Raw genomic sequence first — 6,751 nt, forward strand, 5'->3', positions numbered from 1 at the left:
GGCAGGCTGCAGGACAGTAGTGTGCTGCAGTCCTCTGACCCACCCGACCCTCCTGTTTGCCCCCTGTCTTAATGCACCACACCACATCCAGGGTCACAGGGTCACGGTGTAGGGGCTTGCTTCCTCATCAGGGACTGAGGAAGCACAGTAATAGGGACACTGTCACTTTTCATTATCTCTTGGCACGGCTTGGGGGGCCTGGTCCTCCGCTAGCAGGGGCATCTTGGGCTGGCGGTCTGTGGCCCCACAGCGGTTGGTAGGGGTACCTACCTAGGTTCTCTGGTGTCCTCTTGGCCGGGCTTTGTTTCCCGGTGCTGCGTGGCGACGGGTTCGTGGCGGCTCCCTTGGGTACCCGGTTGTTCCGGTATCGATCGTGCTTCCCCTCTCCCTTCCCCTCTCCCTTCGATGTTCCCTCTTCCTGTGGTCTCCCTGGCCTGGGTGCGCCAGGGGCATGGGGCCGGCACCTTGGCCCCCCTGCTCGGATGGCCCGTCCCTGATTGGGCGCTGGGCCGGTGCACGTCTGCGGGGGCTTTGCTGGGCTCCAGGGGGAGTCCTCTCAGCTGGAGAGGTGTCCATGGCTGCCCTGCGGGCAGGGGGTGGGTCTTTGGGGGAGGGGGGTTGGCGGCGGTGGGGGGAGGGCAGTGCTACACCTTAGTGAATAGAGGGGGAGAACAAAGGACAGAAAAGATTTGGAAGGATAGACAGTGGAGGAGATGCATGTGGTGCTGGTAGGAACTAGTGGTGTGTAGGGTTCTGTGCTTCCCAAGTCACCTCACTCAAGTATGATTGGGTACAGGGAGGTGTTGTGTAGATCTCTGGAGAGATGATAGAGTCCAGGGGGGTAAGGGTGTACCAATAGAGGAGAGAAGTCTGCCATAGGGCACGTAGTGATAGAATGAAAACAATAATCCAGCCCTTAATAGCCGGGACTCATCAATTCTCTTTAATGTGATCCAGCATGGGCTGGCAGGTGACAACACACATGCATGTGGGCATTCCCTAAATATGAGTGAGATCATTAACAGGGCCCAGAATCAGGTCAGAAGCCCCAGCCCCCGATAACACCCACCCCAGTGTGGGGCGCATGGGTAACAACACCAGAGAACCACCGTAGCCACGGGGCATGCCACACCCCAGCGCACATGGCGAGCGACGACGAACACCCCCAGACCGACCCAGCAAGCAAGGTTCCCAAGGGAGCCGCCACAGACCCGCTGCCACAGACCCGTCACCACGCAGCGCCGGGAGACAAAGCCCGGCCAAGAGGACACCAGAGAACCCAGATAGGTACCCCTGCCAACCGCCTTGGGGCCACAGACCACCAGCCCAAGATGCCCCTGCCAGCAGAGGACCAGGCCCCCCAAGCCATGCCAAGGGATAATGAAAAGTGACAGTGTCCCTGTTACTGTGCTTCTTCAGTCCCTGATGAGGAAGCAAGCCCCTACATCGTGACCCTGTGACCCTGGATGTGGTGTGGTGCATTAAAACAGGGGGCAAACAGGAGGGTCGGGTGGGTCAGAGGACTGCAGCACACAACTGTCCTGCAGCCTACCCTGACCCTGACCGATCCTGGGTGGACCCCCAAGATGAGGTGCATTAAAAACTTGGGATGGGTGTATGTGGTGTACCTAGCCATGGGTGTAATAAGTGACATAGTGCTGTGAGGCGCAGCGGCAGCCCATGGGACCCACAGACGGGGCGAGGGCCCCCGGGACTCAGGAAGTCCCCCGACCAGACCCTGCCCCCAGCCCAGCATAGCAACCAGGATGCGACAGACCCCAAGGAAACCCCAAAGAACCAACATCGACCAGCCGAGCAATGGCATTGCCTACCCCCCCAACCTATCCCCCAGGGTGGCAGGGGAGCCCCAAGACGGACGGAGACCCCACCCAACACAGCCCCCCCACCCCAGCGCGACAGAGCGACCGGACACACCCAAGGTGGTATCCAGGCAGCCCCCCGCACCCTCAGGTTCCGACCCCGAGGCGCCGGGCATGGCCCCGACCTAGCCACAAATTGTAATCTGCCTCTGGGTTTATCCATTTGGTGATGTATTGCAGCTGATTTGCCATGTAGTAGTTTGTAAAGTTTGGTGCATCTAGTCCTCCTTCCGATTAATTTTTTGAAGGGTGGTGAGGCTTATTTTTGTCTGTTTGTTTTTTGAGTAAAATTTGGTGACTGCCGAATCTAAGTTCTGGAACCATTTTGCTGTGGGTTTGAATGGGATCATGGAAAATAAGTAATTAATTTGTGGCAAAATTTTCATTTTAACTGTTGCTATGCATCCCATCAGAGAGATAGGAAGATTGGTCCAGCGCTTCAGGTCATCACAGATTTTATCCAGGAGTGGATCGAAGTTCAGTTGCACTAACTGACAATTTAGGTGAGATGTTTATGCCCCGGTATTTGATCTTTCCTATGGAAAAGGGAAGTTGGTGTAACCAGCACAAGGTTACTAGGGTGCAATCCCCTATTCTGCCAGAGGGTGGCGTATACGCCCCTGGGGATTGTCAAAAAGACGCTTGATTTCCCTTTTTTCCGGTCAAGACGCATGAAGGACTGGTATGAAAATATCACCAGAATAACAGAAATTCATAAAGTGTCACATCAAAATACTGAAATATTGTGTCCGTTAGGTCGAACGCTTTCAGGAAAGAGTTGAGCCGCATGCCGTGAAAGCTCCTCAAAATACCTCCGGTGAGGATGATAATGCTAACACGAGTGTTATGCTAAATGTGCAAGCTCATTGTAATGTGAAATGCCGCCGTACGAAACCAGAGATATGACTTTTCTTCTTACTGTTGACTGTTGATGTCTTATAAACACGGTTTCAAGTAGTTTTATATTGTTAAAAATGCTTATAAAAGATCGCTAATCGCGCTAGCCGCGTGCTAAGCGCTGGCATTTGAATGTGGATTTGGTTGTTTTAGTTCTGCTGCTAGCACGGTAAGGCTAGTTACCATTGAAGCACTACTTTTTCACCGTTAAATGTGCCTTTAGACCAGACCTGGGCATTTTACGGCCCGCGGGCCACATACGGCCCTTTGGGCATTCTCGTCTGGCCCGCGGTATGTCAGTCATAAGCACAAATGAACAAGTATTTATACTATGCATGCAATACGACTGTGTTGCTTTTATTTTGAGCCATGATGTGTTATTTACATCATGGCACTGTTAGTTCGTCAACAACAAAAAAAGTAAGATTGAAACAGCTTCTTGCCATCTATTAACCCTCAAAAGCCTGAACGGATCGCTGGCATCCGTCAAAGCGGCCGATTTTGAATTACCGTAAGTCACAGTGGTTTGCGCTATTGACAGTATTCATTGTGACTGAACACTGGTTAGTTGTGCTTTTGCCTGGAAGACCTTCGTGACATCTCAAGGGTATAACTAACTTTGTTTTTACCAACAAATTCCTCCAAACAAGTCTCTCTTGCTGGGGCTCCACGATCGTTGCTCTCCAACCTGCAGCCGACAGCAGAGGTGCGTAATCATTACCGTAATGGCCGCGTTTTTTTCTAGAAAGCGCAACTTGAATATTATCCATCGGGGATTACGGTAATTCAAATACAGGAAGCTTCTCTTTGTGGGCAGACAGACATTCAGGTCTTAAAGGGTTAAACATTTATTGAGATTTATTGAGATACAGGAAATAATTCATGTAGCTACACGGTCCCTCCTTGGTTCACTGAAGTTTTCCAAAGAGATCAAAGTTTCCAACATTCCATTGCGTTATATTCAAAACTACAGATCGATTGTGTTTCATTTTCCTCTTCAACCTACAGCAAAACTCATAAATTTAAATAAATATCTACAGGATATTCTTTGGTTTCTGATTACCAGTAGCAGCTTATCAACATATATAATTTACTGCTTTTTACAATGGGAGAAAATTAATATTGAGCAGAATTACGTTCAAGTTATTGTTTGGTTTGGCCCTCCAACACAGTTCAGATTTTTCATGTGGCCCCCTGTAGAGATTAATTGCCCAGCCCTGCTTTAGACTCTGTTTGTAACGTAGAAATCACTTGATTGAGGGAATATTTATCCTCTTGTCTATATGCAAAATATGGGTGATTTAATGCATTTAATTACCAACATGTTATATATGTATGTTATATGGATATGAGAGGAAACAAAAGTTATCTAACTGCTAAAATGATAAATATATTAAAATGTTTAAAAGGTGATGGTTAAAATGTTAAAATGCATAAATAGATTTAAAAGGTTAAAAAACATGAATATATGGTTTCATAAATTTCATGATTTTATTTCTATGCTGTGAGGTGGAAATACATGATTGATTGATTGTTCATTAGAGGTGACCAATCCATGGTGTGATGTGTACATATTAATTTACATAGTGATTAGAGTACTCATAACCTTAACAATTGGGTATATTTGATTTGATATTTGAATGGAGATGATTTGATCAGATTTAAACAGAAATGAAATAACAGTAACTAATGCATTCTGTACTGTATGTATAGAGTGGTTTTAGAGAGAGAGACAGAGATCATCTGAATCTGACACTAGCAGTCAGTGGCGAGCCAACTGCAGAATCGACAAAAGGACCAAGAGCCTGGTGTGGCCAGCCGTGGCGTTTTGGAATCGTCATCATCCTACTACTTCATTTGAAACACAGATAAGAACACACATAAGAACAAGTCTACCCAGGTAGTGAAGGAACACATTTTACTGAACACACACACCAAGAACTCTCAAGAATTCCGGAAAGAGCAGCTTTATTTCCTTTAACTTTGAATGAAATCTCATAAAGGGACACTTTTTGTTGCGATTATTTATTTTCTTGGCCCCTTATAATATGCGTATGTGCATTTAGGAAGCTGGCTTAGGTAGGCAAGGTTTGTAATTGATTTTTTGTACAATATAATTTTCTAAACCTACCTGTTTTGTGTTGTGTGATGTTTTCTGCTGACTTTTATTATTTCAGCTCCATAGTCACATCTAGAATTTCTGATATCAGCCCAGCTTTAATTTGATTGACTGCCTTTTATGTTTACCTGGTAACAGAGGGTTACAAGAGGGTTACATTGGGATTCATGGTCTGCAGGATCCCAAGCTTTGTCCGTTATTGGTAATGTTGATTTGGATCAGTTGATTGAGTAGTCAGAGAGGGCTGAGAATTTTGAGATGCAATTATAAGCTTCCTGTAATGATCTCTGAGGTTGTTGCTAGTAAAGTAAAACATCGTCAGCATATACAGGTGCTGGCCAGTAAATTAGAATATCATCAAAAACTTGATTTATCTCAGTAATTCCATTCAAAAAGTGAAATTTGTACATTATATTCATGCAATGCACACAGACCGATGTATTTCCAATGTTTATTTCTTTTAATTTTGATATTTATAAGTGACAACTAATGAAAACTCCAAATTTGGCATCTCAAAAAATTAGAATATTGAAAAGGCCAATGAAAAAAATGTTTTTTTTAGAAATTTTGGCCAACTGAAAAGAATGAACATGAAAAGCATGCGCATGTATAGCACTCAATACTTAGTCGGGGCTCCTTTTGCCTCAATCACTGCATTAATGCGGCGTGGCATGGACTCGATCAGTCTGTGGCACTGCTCAGGTGTTATGAGAGCCCAGGTTGCTCTGATAGTCATCTTCAGCTCCTCTGCATTGTTGGGTCTAGCGCATTGCATCTTCCGCTTCACAATACCCCATAGATTTTCTATGGGGTTAAGGTCAGGCGAGTTTGCTGGCCAATCAAGGACAGGGATACCGTGGTCCTTGAACCAGGTACTGGTGGTTTTGGCACTGTGTGCAGGTGCCAAGTCCTGTTGAAAAGTGAAATCTGCATCTCCATAAAGTTGGTCAGCAGCAGGAAGCATGAAGTGCTCTAAAACTTCCTGGTAGACAGCTGCATTGACCTTGGACCTCAGGAAACAGAGTGGGCCAACACCGGCAGATGACATGGCACACCATCACTGACGGTGGAAACTTTACACTGGACCTCATGCAACGTGGATTCTGTGCTTCTCCGCTCTTCCTCCAGACTCTGGGTCCTTGATTTCTAAAGGAAATGCAAAATTTGCTTTCATCAGAAAACATAACTTTGGACCACTCAGCAGCAGTCCAGTCCTTTTTATCCTTGGCCCAGGCGAGATGCTTCTTACGCTGTTTCTTGTTCAAGAGTGGCTTGACACACGGAATGCGACAGCTGAATCCCATGTCTTTCATGCGTCTCTTCGTGGTGGTTCTTGAAGCGCTGACTCCAGCTGCAGTCCACTCTTTGTGGATCTCCCCCACATTTTTGAATGGGTTTGTCGTCACAATTCTCTGCAGGGTGCGGTTATCCCTAGAGCTTGTACACTTTTTTCTACCACATTTTTTCCGTCCCTTCGCCTGTCTGTTAATGTGCTTGGACACAGAGCTCTGCGAACAGCCAGCTTCTTTAGCAATCAACTTTTGTGTCTTGCCCTCCTTGTACAAGGTGTCAATGGTCGTCTTTTGGACAACTGTTAAGTCAGAAGTCTTCCCCATGATTGTGGAGCCTTCAGAACAAGACTGAGGAACCTTTTAAAGGCCTTTGCAGGTGTTTTGAGTTAATCAGCTGATTAGTGTGGCACCAGGTGTCTTCTATATTGAGCCTTTTCAGAATATTCTAATTTTCTGAGATACTGAATTTGGTGTTTTCATTAGCTGTCAGTTGTAATAATAAAAATGAAAATGAATAAACACTTGAAATATATCACTATGTGTGGAAGGAAAGTATACAGTAT

At 46.1% G+C, this 6,751-nt stretch overlaps 1 long non-coding RNA gene across 1 annotated transcript; it reads left to right on the forward strand.

Annotated features, from left to right (window-relative positions):
• The first annotated feature begins 2,545 nt into the window (after window positions 1–2,545).
• LOC125008367 lies at window positions 2,546–4,806 on the forward strand. Its single transcript, XR_007112880.1, has 3 exons — window positions 2,546–2,562; window positions 2,637–2,697; window positions 4,491–4,806. It is a non-coding gene; the product is annotated as an uncharacterized LOC125008367 (long non-coding RNA).
• Window positions 4,807–6,751: the final 1,945 nt, after the last annotated feature.

This window comes from Mugil cephalus, chromosome 5 (assembly GCF_022458985.1).
Source record: "Mugil cephalus isolate CIBA_MC_2020 chromosome 5, CIBA_Mcephalus_1.1, whole genome shotgun sequence".
Classification (NCBI taxonomy): Eukaryota; Metazoa; Chordata; class Actinopteri; order Mugiliformes; family Mugilidae; genus Mugil; species Mugil cephalus.